This window comes from Gymnodraco acuticeps, unplaced genomic scaffold (genome assembly GCF_902827175.1).
Source record: "Gymnodraco acuticeps unplaced genomic scaffold, fGymAcu1.1, whole genome shotgun sequence".
Taxonomy (NCBI): Eukaryota; Metazoa; Chordata; class Actinopteri; order Perciformes; family Bathydraconidae; genus Gymnodraco; species Gymnodraco acuticeps.
The window spans coordinates 72849-88225 of NW_022990737.1; positions in this window are offsets into that span (position 1 = coordinate 72849).

A 15377-nucleotide genomic window follows, 5' to 3' on the forward strand; every position below is an offset into this window, starting at 1 on the left:
GAAGGCTTCCAGGTTTACACGTGTGTCTCAGCCTTTAGGGAAGTAGTGAATGTTAAAAAAAACTGCATAACATAACTACAATATGACCAGATATATACATACATGCTGACACTGAGAAGAGCATGACAAATGTTTAATATATACACATGATGAACATCAGTAGCCTATTTTAAATACAATATATTTTATCTGTAGGATAAGGCCACCAGACATACACTCTTAGAGAATCTCTGCTGTCTCACTGCACCCAATCAAAGCCAGATCAGACTCAGATCTGTGTATAAATAAAATATTTGCCTTTGGACACAACATGGAAAAAGTGGATGTGTGTCTGGAGGCATAACAACTATTTGCAATTGTTTCTTAAACCTGTGGAGAACTCCAGGAGACCCAATGCATTTGCTTATTCTGGGTTTTCTTCTGGACCCTATTTCGTATTGTACATTTAGGGTTAGGGTTAGTGGAATGGAGAAATAACCAACGTGGTCTCATCACATCAATGCTTTGCAGTCTCTTTGTAACTTACTCTGTACCCTTGGTGTTACTTTGGATTAGGCAACAACACTACTTGGTGATGTTAAAAGAAAAAGGTTAATTGTTTGGGTTAAATTAGGAGTAATTTATGTAATGTAAATGGGTGAAATATGTGACGTTGGTTAAGTATGTTATAAGTTTTCCTACGTGCATAATATATAGTAAGATTAGTCACTTCTCTACGCGGACAGAGTTAAAGTGAGCTGTTGTCTAACCTATTATTGTTGTGGATTGGTTTACATGAATTCACATTTTGTAAGCATGGTGCTGATACAAACACTTAAGGGTGCTGCAAGAGCATTCACCAACAAAATAAAACTGTACTGAAAGCTGCTTGGCAAAATCTGTGCGCTCAAACATGGGTGGCAACCCCTTCATACCACTACAGTCATGCATGGGTGGGGGGGGGGGAAGCAGCTATGGGTGTGGGTATTAAACGTTGAGCGGCGTTACAAAGTGTCAGTATTTGACAACCTGAGAAAAAGACAACTGCTATTCTGAATGTTGTTCAGAGGAGGAAATCAAAATGCAAAGGGCATAACCATGTCATGGTTCAAATTTAGATTTTGCTTATCTGTGAGTAGCTTGCAAGTTTTTGTCATGATCAAATATTTGCGACAGAATGGAAGTAGGAAAACTGCTTTTGCTAGGTATGGAGGAGACATACAAAATAAATAAAAGTCTTGATGTGTTGGGTGAGGCTTAGGTGTTGGTGCTGGGTGTTACACTAGTAGATTGCTGTCCATTCGCTTTCTGAGGGACATCACGAACCACAGGAAGATGAATAAACCTGAGTCAAATAAGTGAAGAGAAAAGTGAGAGGATCATGCAAAACATGCAAATACCCTGATACACTTTATAACTTTGTCATGTAACTGTTTGTCAATATACACATATTCTACATGTCAGACCAATATCCATTACACATAAAATATCAATACATTGTCTCATATGCACAATATTTTGTTGCTGAAATTTGAGTAATCTAAAGATACAGTTTATGGTGAAGTTCTCCATGCAGCTGCACACGTGTTTCCATTCCCAAATTGCCCTGTATGGTCTGGCATGGATCAAACATTACGGTCCCTGCTCTTAACCACGTTAGATTGGGAGTTAACATGTGTATCAACTATGTTCAGCTTTAGTTCCCCATCCTAATAGTCAAACCAACAGGATCAACTTTGCAGAAACAACGAGTAGTGTCATTGAAATATACAACCAATATTAACATGTGCTGAACATGATCAGGTGGTGCAGACCTTGCAGTGAGTTGAGGATGCAGAAGAGGTAGAGGCCAGGCGTGGTCAGGTAGCCAAAGGAGAAGAAGACCAGGCCCCAGGTAATGCCCAGCAGAGCGGTGACTCCCAGCAGCGTACAGATGTCCTTCTTGGCTCTGTTACTGTCACTCTGCTCAAACTGACTCACAAAACAAAGTATACAATGACACATCAGCAGGTCATAGAAAAGTGTGTCCTAAAACCTGGAATTGATTCAGCAATTTACCCCCTTCTTGTTCCCTGTTTTTTTGTATGTACTTTTCGTAAGATGCCTGAAATAACCTTTGTGATTATCACAAGCTTAAGACAAATTTGTGTTTCATCCTAGCACATTAAATACGTCAGTAAATACCCCACTGGTGATCTTCTGAAACTTTTATTTGACTAAATCAGACTTCTAAGCCATGCAACCTTGTTTTTTACATTTATAACCTAATGTTAATAGCCTAAAGTGTATGGCAAGCCAATTTAGTTTTTATTCATTTCTGGAGGATATCAAAAAATAAATTCTTACTAGTAAGAATGCAAATTCTTGATATACAAAATGCAATTCTTACTAGTGATAATGTTTATTTCTGATATCAAAAATGTAATTTTAACTAGTTCGAAAGTGAATTCTTGATATCAGAAATTCAATTGTATCTAGTTGTAATGTGTATTTCTGATATCAGAAATGCGATTTTAACTAGTGAGATTTGCATCGTTTTTCTTATTCATTTCAATGGGAGTTGGAATTTGAACTAGTTCAAATGCCAATTTCTGATATCAGTAATTCAAATGTTACTAGTTACAATTACATTTGAACTAGTAAAAATACCAATTTCTGATATCAAGAATTCAATTTGAACTAGTTGAAATGCCAATTGTTGATATCAAAAATACAATTTGAACTAGTTCAAAATCCTTTTTTTGATATCAGGAATTCAATTGTAATTAAAACTGCGGTCACAGAAGTGCGCGCAGTGATGAGCGGGCCCTCGTGTCCGTGCGCCTGTCGGGGAGGGCAGCCAGTCGGTTCGGCATCAAGCCGACGCGCGCGAGTCCTCCAAAACGAGCCGTTTGTCATTTCTCTCATTTTCGCGTCCCACACTCCTCGGTCCTTCGGCAGCGACCCGGAAACGGATGTCGGCCCGCTGTCTCGAAGGAAAACAAATTTTCGCTAAAGGCTCGTCGAGATAATCATCGATTATCGAGGAGGCTGTCTGGAGGAGCCGTAACAGAGGATACACTGATTTAGAGGAGAGAGGAGTCTCATTGGAGGAGCTATAACCGAGGGTACACTGATGTATTCTACGGAGTCGATTTCAGCCAACAGTGATGTTTAAAAGAGGCGTGACGCATGGCTGGATACAACTTATGTCAACAAAGCATAGCTGTGCAAACTGTTTGTGTTTGTTGTACATTGTGTAGGTGTGTGTATGTGTGTGTGAGAGTTGATGTGCCGGGCAGACAGGCGGGTCTCAGTAGCTTAAGGTAGTATCTGACATATAAATGGTCAAATATGGTACATTCTCCGTTAGCCTACGAGCTCCGCGTTCAAGCGATCGACTATTCCTTCGCAATGTCGCATCACTTTGGATATGCGCTTAAATTGTCCTGGATTGGAATTTTTCCAATCATTTCCCTAGGAGGAATTTACAAAAATGTGCTTAAAATGCATAAAAAACGGAAAAAAAATTAAATGGCAGACTTCCTGGGGGGCGGGGCTAATGGAAGGCAATGTGAAATATGTGTGCAATCATAATAGCAATGTGTATACAGCGTTACGTGAATATCGGAAAAACTATATGCGAGTAGTTTGGAGTAATTTGTAGTAATATGCAACATGTAAATCGTCAAAAATGGTATATTCTCCGTTAGCTTACGACCTCCACGATTGAGCTATCAAAAATTAGCTTCACGATTTAGGATCATATTGGATAGGGACTGAAGTTGTCCTGGATTCAGTGGTGGCGCCAGGGTATGGCTGGGGTAGGCTACAGCCATACCAAGAAATGGCTTAGCCCTACCTTAGCCCCACCATGACAAATTATGTTGTTGCAGGAAGTCTCGATGGAGAATACTTTTGCGGTAGTACATCTCTATATAGCCAGGGTTGGGAGGGTTACTTTGTAAATGTAATCAGTTACTGATTACAGAAAACATGGCTCTGAAAGTAATCCGAATACAGTTACAGTTACGTGTCTTAAAAACGTAACCTGATCAGATTACTTTTATATTACTTTTGGATTACTTTATTTTTCCATCACAGATGGGTATGTTTTGGTGGAGGCCCAGGCCCGGACTGGCCATCGGGAGGACTGGGAGGTTTCCCGATGGCCTGGCCTGTTAAGTAGCCTGAGGATTTTTTTTTATAAGTATGTATTGTGAACGCAACGCTGCGCAAATGTGGGTCTGACTCTGCCTCACAGAGGGTGACTGGCTGTCTACATGATGTGGCCTGCCCACATGGCCACTTTCATACAGATCATACACTAATGCCCTCGATTGGTCTCTGTGTGTCATTCAAGCTCGGGAGGGTGTGTGTGTATGTGTGGCGCGAGCGAGAGAGAGAAAGCGTGCGCACCGGTTGTTGTTGTTAGCATCTGGTGCTAGCTAGCTGCGCTAAAGGATATAAGGAGCTGTTTCAACAACAAGGTGGGGGAGAGTCCTCTGCTGTCAGACTGAGAGGCTGATAACTACAGCTCAGGTGAGGTGAAGGACTCTGAGTGTTTACTGTTGAGAGCTAAAACTAGTCTTTGCTGCTGCCTCAAAGAGGAGCAGGGGGAGAGGAGGGAGACAGGAGAGGCTGATTAAGGAGCCTGGACACACTCACACATATAAATGAACCAAAGACAAATAAATATACAAATTTCAATGTGTTTTCATATTGGATATGGTATGTTATTGGTTATGGCCATGTCCTTATGATTTTATGATTATTTAAATGTATACAGTTCTGTTTCATATGGGTGTAGTCTCTTTATTTCCCCCTCAAAGTGCACCAGATTGATGCATTTAAGTCCAACATTTAAAAAAAAATCTTAGCGGGGGAGCATGCCCCCGGACCCCCCTATAGGATTCGAGGTCCACCCCCATTGAAAAGATGTTCACATGAATAGGTTCCTAAATAGATTTGCACATTTCTTTAAATAGTAACCCATCTCCATATGTTTATTTTTGGGTAGTAGATTTCAACTAGAGGGTTATCACTATGGGCAGCAACACTGTAAATATTGACAAATAAATCCAGCAAAATGGCACAAAGAACTGGTAGTGGCATGGCCGGGTGTATAATTCCCGGCCTGACTTATTGTCCCAGTCCAGCCCTGTGGAGGCCTACAGGAGACACAAAAAGCAAAAGTAAACTGAACGTGTTTTTACTGTTTTAATGGCTTATCAAGAGCACAACTGAAACATAACTTCTGAAACGATGTAACAACATAATAAACTTTTTGGGGATGCAGCTTGGGATGTGAGGAGTGAGGGACACGGCTTAGAACGGGCGTGTCGCCTTCTGTCCTGCCACTGCAGTGTTGGCAGGACATGAATTAAAATGTCGAACTCGGACTTCATTTTAAGGACATGTCGGCCAGGGGTGTAGAGCTATATTTGTTTAAGCACCGGATTGGCAAAATAGGAGAGTGTGTGCACCAGTCTGCCTTGATCTATGAATTCATGTCTGTGACTCTCACAGTATCTGCTGCCCGCAGCTGTTTTATAGAAGGAAAACCTCCTTCACTTCATGAAATCTCTGCAGCACCAGGAGGCAGCGGGAGGGTTAACTCAGCCTCTGAGAAGAGGAGCGCGCAGTGCCTTTCACGCACCGCCTTTCACGCACCGCCTTCACTGTGTTTACCTTCAGAATCATTTGAAAGGCTAACGGAGCGTCCACACTACAGCTTCAAAAAAAGCTTGGAGCTGGGCGTGTCCATTCCTCATCCCCAGAGGAAATAACACTGTCCCACACTCCCCGCCCCCTCTGTAAACTCCAGTATAGGAGCCAGCAGGTGGGCGCGTGCACGTGAGTGGAATAAACCGAAGTGCTGTCAAAACACTGCAGGTTCAAGAGAGAGTGATGTGTGTGTGAGAAACGCATTCAGTGAAAACGATTGCATTTATCCCAGAGTAAGAGTCATCTCTCTCCACATTTCCACTTTTCACCATAATGGCCGTTTCAAAGAGACGGCATAGAGAGGCGAAGTCCCTCCCCTTCCGAAAGCCTCCATGGGACCCCGGAAGCGGAAAATTATACATTGAAGTCAATGGAGAGAGAAAGGTTATCTTTTGATCCCGTTTGAATTGTGCCACGAATGACACATATGATGTTTGTCAATTTAAAAGAACATGTTGCAAGTCAAAAAAATAAAAATGTGTCGTAAAACTGCGAAGTTACACATTTTTTCGTGTGAAACCGCTCAGTGAACTACAGGTCTCTCGTCTCGCACAATACGCGTCACCAACATAAAGATGGCCGTCACGTTAGCACATTTCACCACATTCTTTCAGAATGAGAATAAAAGTATTTTACGAGGTGAAAATCACTACAAGTCTGGGCACGTTGAGAGCTGTACCTATCTGAAAGGGGAGTTAGTCGGTTCTGTAAGAGCCAGCATGCGGGACCGGCTTTACAAGGTTTCGGTGAGTAATATGAGTGCAATGTGTAACGTTAATGTCAGCTAGCTAACATTAGCTAACAAGGTACACTAACGTGTTTTGTTTTAGCAACTAGTTTTCTCCTTAAGAACTTCGTGGTCTCTGTGTATGCTGTGGATAACATTAGTGTTCACAAGAACAAGGTACACTCCCGTGTTTTGTTTTAGTTGCTCTTCAGATTGAAGCGGCCAGTTTTATATCGACTATACTGTATGTGTGATCTCCTTTTTCTCGTTGTGTCATTTGAGTTTATTTGCTGTGTGTCGATTCAAGGATTTTGGTTATCTAGTCACAGCTATGTGTGACTCCCTCTGGTACACCGGTATGTGTTTTCCTAATGTAGAGAGCATTGATTAATTAATAAACTACACACTGAGTCTAGATCCTGACCAAATCCTTTTTTATTGTTGATCAAATGTTTTTCAAAAATGTATTCATACACATTTAGAAAAATACAATGTACAATCACAACCAATACAACACAAATTACAAAAAATACAGAAAAAACAAACAATAACAACAGACAAGAGGACAAAACTATGGAAAAATAAACCCTCCCACCCCCAGATCCGGACCATCCTTGTATTATTGCTCATTCAATCTATTATAGCATGCTAACAAATGGTACTTACTTTATTTTTACAGATCTGCATGGGAGACGATGGCGCGATGCAGAGCGCTGTCTGTGATTGTGCACAGGAGATGTACAAATGCAGCCACGCTGCAGCATTGGCAATATTTGCCATGTGGCAGATCAGCTCCACAGATGTTGAGTGCCAGTGGAGGAAGCCTGGCACTTCCAAAGTAGTCCAGCCGGTGTCTCAACTTTACCAACAGCGAGAGGAGACATACAACCCACTGGCCAGAGACATCGCCAACTGTCAACTGGGGGGTTGTAAACGAGGCCGAAGGGGTGAAGGCTTTTGTGGAGGCCTATCAAGTGACAGTGTTCGAATCGAGTCTGGTCTCTTTGTGAGTGAGTCGGGTGTTCTGGGATTATCACCCGATGGACTTGTGCAGCCATCTGCCCTGCTGGAGGTGAAGTGTCCACACAGCCAGAGGAACATGACCATCACGGAGGCAGTCCAGTTACCATCCTTCTGTCTCCGTGAGGAGGCTGGGTCATATATTCTCAAGGAGAATCACCCATACTGGCATCAGGTCCAAGGGCAGCTGCACATCACAGACCGGAGTCTCTGCTACTTTGTTGTGTGGACCACGAAGGAGGCGATCATCATCCCCATCCCCAAAGACCCTGCATGGCATGGAAATCTCCTCCTCCTGGAACAATTCTACACCCAGCATATGCTCCCTGTGTTGGCCAGTAGAGAGGAGGACATTTCAATAAACATACTCTTAACACCCTCGGACTCTGCGTTGTGTTTCGTATGTGTGATGGGGTGTTATGCAGAGGGGAGGAAAACAGGACACAGCAGATTGGGATTGTGGTGGAGATGCTGAGCAGTTATTTAATTGTTGCATGTAATTATTATTATACTGCGTGCTTCTTAGTTATTCCATCTTTTGCTGTAACATGGATCTGTATGTAACTCTATATTTACTTGTTATCTACCACACTTCCTTCTACATCATACACCATCATTATACATGATGGTGTATATAGGATATATATATATTTGTATACATATCTGTAAATTGTATAATTTTATTTAAACGTCTTTTTGATCTCTCAAACTGAGTAAGATTGACAATAAAGTTGACTTTGAAAAATATATATATTCTTTATGAAAATAGTTGACTGTTGTCAAATGAATCCAAATGAAACGTTGGACTGAACTACAACTACGCCTTTAAATCTCTACGGACTGTTTTTCAGTGGGATGGCAAGTTCCTATCTTTAAACATTTATTAGTTTTTTCTCAGAACAGATTTGATTTTCTGAAGTTAATTTAACTTTGCCGACCATGTAAGGTCATTATTAAAAGGTACAATACATTTGTTTAGGGTTGACTAAAATAATGAAAAACATTTAATTTTGATAATTTACTGACAGAATAAGAAACTCAATGATGCTCTACTCACCTGTTCCCTTTTTATAAAGTGAAACAGTTGAAACGATAGATTTTAGTAAACTTAAAAACAACCTTCTCCAAAAGCTATCAAGGAATATACCGAATACTTGTTTTAGAACTTTATTACATATTTTTATATAAATAGTTTGAATGATCCATAATTGACAGAAGCTTGTGTTTACACTGACCTGTTACTCATATATTAATGTCTTTGTAACTTCAGTAAACCACTCCCTCACTAATTTCTTTCATTCATCACGGTTCAGTAAACTAAGTGATACATGAACCAGTTTAATCATTATAATAACGTAGGATTGCAACTCTTTGAAAATGTATGTGGCTCTTAAAAGAGCTGTTGTGTTTGGGTGTGCTGGTCTCAGGTCAGTCTAAGCCCTCTCTCCGCGGATGCGGCGGGCCAGCTGGATATCCTTAGGCATGATGGGGACCCTCTTTGCTTGGTTCATCTTACTGGGGGGCAGCTACATGGATGTCGGTGCAGTCCACAATCATTGCGCAGTTGAAGGCAGAATGAATTTATTATTGACTCCGAATGAAGCACAACTTCATGTCATACAATACAATGACTTTATTTGTAATTGTGTAAAAAAATATGAGCATTGATTAGCAAGCAGGACCTGCAGGAACAGAGAATGGTGATGGAGCTGGGAAGAGAGAAGAATAAAGAAAACAGATCAACTTTATTATCGGATATTAAAAATTCAATTTCAAAACAAGTTGCCGCTCCTACAGTTTTCTAGTATGTAAAGATGATTTCACATGACCTATGCAAAATATCACACTCAATACATGTGTGTCTCTGGGGGGTGCATTGTGCCTTTGATGTATATAAATAATATACCATAACCAAATACTATTACGTACAGTGGAAATCAGGTTGCCAGAGCAGGTCAGTGTGCATGTTCCTCAACGTCTCAGCAGTTACAGGTGAGGTAAAGAAAATAAAAGAGAAAAAGGTCAGTAACAACACTTTGAATAATTATCTCTTCTAACAATTTTCTCTCAATAAGCACACAACGACTGTCTTTCCAACAAACAGATTGTCATCACAATGAAACACGTCCAGAAGAATGTCATGCAAAGCTCTCTGCCTGCCTTCGACTCTCCCTGAACTGCTTCCTTAGCACCCGGTGGAGGGCGCAGTAGGCTACTCTTCAAAAGTTTCACGAAATACTTACCATCATGTTTGGTTACTGTTTAACATTTTGGTTTACTTCATGTAATAAAATAATAACTTCATGGTAAGGCTACTAAAAATGACAAGGCTAAGTAATGTAATGCTAACTAACGTGCTCGCTACTCGTCGCTACTAGCTAGGTAGCTAACTTGACTATGTTCCATGCACAACATGTATATTACCTATGATATTACCTGATATGTCTGATCCAGCGACTCCTGGTCCTTTCATCAGACGGGAATCGATAGAAGGAGCAAGTGGTATGATCACTTTTATGACTACAACCTGGTACAAAGCACACAGGCATCTTGTAAAAGTGAATTTATTTTTAGCGATCTATAATTTATTGGAGGGAATAAATCAGTTATGAGATTTTCTTCTTCTTCGCTTTAATTACGAGTCTTATTATAAATCACCGAGCATGCCTGTGACATCACTTACGCGACCCAGAATGGGATTTGGGATTTGTAGTCTTTGTAGTAGCGTATTTTTCATAGTCTTATATTTCAGCAGTTTTACGACAAAATGTGACTTTTTTGACCTGGAAATGATTGTTTAAGATTGACAAAAATCATATGTGTAGTTCGTGGCACAATTCAAACGGCATCAAAAGATACGTGTTCTCTCTCCATTGAATTCAATGTAAATTTTTCGCTTCCGGGGTCCCATGGTCCGGAAGTAGATGGGCGTGACTTCGCCTCTCCATTATGACGACCCCCCCCCCCCCCCCCCCGAGAGCGGGCCGCGGTGCGTTCATTGACAGAAGAAGCTCAGATTAATGCCTCTTTCTCTCTGAGAGAAAACAGCATTATGGCGGAGCGCGCGCTCTCACGGTGCGTGCCGTGGTGTGTTCAGGGACCTCAGTGAAAAATCGGCCGTTTTGTTCTCTGAATGGAAACTGCATTATAGAAAAACGGCCCTTTCTGTGTCAGCCCCCCATTGGTCAAACTTCCTTTTATGGAGGGTTTGACGGCGGAGTGGGCCACCAGAGAGTACCACAGCCTTATAGCTGCGGCTCCGCAGCTGATTGCACATCGCCACACAATGTTATGGGGAATGGAAAATCAGTGGTGTATTAACAGGGCGGACGGACAGGACACTGAGACTGGGTTATTCACTCCAGTTTTGCAGCATCCCTCCTCCGTTCAGAGGCATGAGAGAGGCAAATCTGTCATCCCAGGAGGAGATAGGTTTCCTCTCGGCATGTGCACTCTCAAGTCAGAGAGAAGGGGCACTATTCCCTGTACTTCCTGGTTCCCAAGAAGACAGGAGAATTAAGGCCCATTCTGGATCTTCAAATGCCTGCACCAGCACATTGCATGCAAGAAGTTCCATATGTTAACTATGAAACAGTTACTGGGACTGGTGCAGCCAGGCGATTGGTTCACAACCATCGACCTGAAGAACGCTTACTTTCATGGCGAAATTGCTCCAAAACACAGAAAGTATTTGCGTTTTGCCTTCCGTTATCCCCACGCACGCTACGGCGCTGCAACCGCTGCGGGACCATGACATAAGGGTGTTATTTTATCTGGACGACCTCATAGTCATGGCCAGGTCCAGGGAATGGGCAATGTTTCACACAGCCCAATTGATCCTACACCTAACCAAGTTGGGTTGAAAAAGAGTTGCGGTCAATTGGAAGAAGAGCTCCCCCATACCTCACCAGCAGGTAGAATATCTGGGGGTGATGCTCGATGCAGGCAGACTACGTGCCACCCTGACAGAAAGCAGACAGGCATCCCTACTGCGGGCAGTCTACAGGCTGTGTCAGGGGGCGACGGTGACAGCTTTGATCATCATGCATCATGGGTCTCATGACGGCTGCTCACTCCGTAGTGCCACTCGGACTTCTGCATGCACGTCGCATACAGAGGTGGCTTACCGGCCTTCGTTTAGATCTCAAGACACAAACAACGTCTGGTGATCATCCCCCCCTCAGTAGAGAGCAACCTCCGATTCTGGGGGTCCCCAGAGAATCTGCGGAGGGGAGCTCCACTGGGGCAAGTGACCGCCTATATCACAGTCTTTACAGACGCTTCAGTGACAGGATGGGGGGTACGTGCCTAGAGAGAGATGTAGGTGGTTGCTGGCCTCTGACAGAGGCTCGGCACAGCAACCTCCTGGAGCTGTAAGCAGTAATGCTGGTCCTACAGCACTTCAAACCCTTAATACAGGGCAAACATGTGCTAGTGAGGAGCGACCACCGCACCACAGTGGCGTACATCAACAGGCAAGGCGGAGTCCGCTCAATAGCCTTGTTGACCGCGGCAGAGAACCTGTGGTTGTGGGTTTCACAGATTGTGTTGTCTCTAAGGGCCCTGCACATCCCGGGACGGGAGAACGGGGGGGCCGACCTCATGTCAAGAGGCGGACCCCTGCCAGACGAGTGGAGGCTTCACCCGGAGGTGGTGAAGCAGTTCTGGACTCAGTTCGGGAGAGCAGAGGTGGACCTGTTCGCCGATCGGCGCAACAGCCACTGTGCCCTGTGGTTCTCCCTGGCCCAGTGGAACAATCCGCCCTTGGGGGTGGACGTATTTGCACACGAGCCATGGCCAAGGAAGCTGCTTTACGCCTTTCCACCGCTGCACCTTATCCCCCCCCTTCTGGATAGGGTGAGGCGGGAGCAGCTGTCAGTCATCCTAGTGGCCCCAGATCGCCGCCTGGCGCCGTGGTACGCGGGGTAACACAGATGATGGTGGGCCAGACCTGGGCTATTCCTCAGGTCTGGGGAGCGCTGTCTCAGGAAGCAGGGGCAATAGGGGCGTTACCCAATCTGGGCCAACCTCTCCAGGCTTGGCTCCTGAGAGGGACAGGCTGAGACAGGTGGGGCTGTCTGACAACGTTATTCAGACTATCCAAGCAGCAGGAGCAGAATCCAACACAGCCTGTTACAGGCCAAAGCGGGCGGGATTCCGGCGATGGTGTGAAGGAAGGAGTCTAGAGCCTCTGTCATGCACGCTGGGCTCTATTCTTACCTACTTACAGATACTGGTGGACAGGGGGCTGGCTCATTCCACAATTAAGGTGTATGCAGCAGCCAATTCGTCCTGCCATGAGGGATTTGGAGGCAGGTCAGCCTTCAGTCAGCCGCTTATGTCGCGGTTTTTGCAGGGGGTCAGGAGGCAGCGCCCAGTAGTGCACGCCTCCGCCCCACAGTGGGACCTGCCGTTGGTGCTCGAGGCTCATGGTCACAGAACCATTTGAGCCCCTGGAGCTCTCCTCCCTGAAAGCACTGTCATGGAAGACAGCATTGCTACTTGCCTTGACTTCGGCCAAAAGAGTGTCCAAGCTGATCGCTCTGTCGGTGCACCCAAGCTGCCTTTGATCCGGAGTGACCGTAGCAGGGCGACACTCAGACCGAACCCCTCCTTTACTCCTAAGAGCCTAAGGAGTTCGTTCAGGTCAAGGGCTATTCAGTTAGGTGGCTTTAATCTTCCACCCCATATTGAGGCCAGGGAGGCTAAATTGCACCTCCTCTGCCCAGTGTGTGCGCTAGCATGTTATGTAGAGCGCACGGCTGCCATTAGACGCACTGAACAGCTGTTTGTGTCCTTTGGGGATGGTGTGGCTAGAAAAGCTCTCTCCAAGAAGCGCCTAACAGGATGGCTATGCGGGTGCATTACACATGCCTATGGACGGGCGGGGAGAGCCCTCCCCACTGGGGTCCGTGCGCATTCTACACAGGCTGTGTCAAACAGCCTTATTCAGCAGCGTGAGTGTAGAGGATATATGCACGTCGGCGTCTTGGTCTACGCCAGGCTCCTTCATAAAATGTTATCTCCTGGACATGTCTGGCTCCTTCTCGTCGTCTGTGCTTGCCGAGGCAATGCATGACGGGTGAGAAGGGGGGTGGCTGTGGGTCAGCAGGTGTCTGACCCACAGTGCCCAACAAAAATACTCTGGCGCCGCCACTGTGTCCAGCCATTCACCACGTTGTGCCTCTTGCTCGTGGCTTGCTCTTTCTGGTCCCCACTCCATGGATTCCTCCTGGTTGTTTTTACCTGGACTCCCCTCACCTTTGCTCTGCCCTTTCTGCTACTTAAAAGGCTGTGACTAAACTCAGCTTCTCTCTCACGTCTCTGTGTTTCATTGTGGATTCAGTTCTGTTGCTTCCAGCAAGCCTTAACAGCATGAACTGACCATAAGAGGAATCCCTCAAACACAGGGGTTGACCCAGCTGCTTTCCAACACACTCAGTCTAGCCAGGGCAATGTTTACAATTGTTACAACACGATCAGTTCACTATGGCTCACCAGGTTTCAGCCCTGACATTTTCCCCCACTCCTGCCGTCAGTAATCCTTCACCCCGGTCTACTCCGAGATAGGATTTCCCCATTGCCGTTCCTTAACCATTTTATGGTGAGGTAGAGAAGTGCTGTTTTTTATTGCTCCAAAGGTATTTCTTCAGTGCCGCTTATCTTTTACCTTTGTCACTAACATAAATTATGTTGAGCTTGGTTAACACACATTCTTTGAATCTAGAATGTAATCTTCTTTCTTCAACTCCAAAAACTATCTTCTCCACCCAGTCCCCCACCTCCTTCATCCCTTCTACGTAGCCATTTTGTAAACTATTTTGAAATAGATTAAATATGCTCATCATTTCCCAGGTCACCCACTTACACCACTTGTTCATCTTCAAAGTCCATCAGATACTTTTACAAACTCTCCAAGAACTAGTAGGATTCTGCAATACCGTGCTCTCATTCACCTCAACTACAGACCCTTGTCAACTCATCACTGGGGTCCCACAAGGGTCTGTCCTTGGTCCCGTTCTTTTTACTCTGTGCACCAATTATTTTGGCTCACTCATTTGCGGTCATTGCTTCTCGTCCCACAGATTATACACAACTGATTCTGGCTTTCCCCCGGTCTGCTACCCAGGTGGTCACACTCATCTCTGCTTGTCTGTCTAACATCTCTCAGTGGATTTCTGTGCAACACTTGAAGTTCAGTTAAAACAATACAGACCTGCTCTTCCTTTCAGGTCAGCACTCTCACATCCATGACCTTTCTATCCACATCTGCACCTCTATTGTTTCCAAGATTCAGACTGCAAGGAATCTGGGTGTGATACTGGACAACCTATATTCTCACTCCCAACTCGTCCTATAGTAACGTTATGTCAGGATCCCTTGGCGACACTATCAAACGCAGGGGAACCTTTAGCGTCAATATTTGACTATCAGGGAGTCCCATTGACTTGCATAGAGCTCCCTGAACGTTGGTAATAGACAGTGGCGGCGCCAGAGTATTTTTGTTGGGTAATCTATGGTTGGGCTAACACATACAGTGGTGGGGCTCAAGTCAGTATTTGTAATGTAATTACATACACGCTATATTGCACTCCTTGACAGTGAAACGCACGCGTGAGGCTTTTATTAGCTTCTATTAGTCTCCTTTTATCAGCTAAATTACATCGAGAGCAACAGGTGTGAGTTAAACAATACAATAGCCTATTCTGCTAATTCCACGTTGTTACAACATGCTACGCAGCGGCAGAAACTATAGGTTACTTACGTAACCCCAGTTCTCAGAGTAACATGAAGTGAGATGTCTCACTATGGGATGCGCCTCATCGCGGAGCAAACAGAAGCATCAATCTCATTACGCCAATCCTGATTGGCTGGAGATCTTGACGTCAGCGTCAGGGAAATCACCCCCTATAAGTAGCTTGCGCCACAACGCATGCGCCATTCA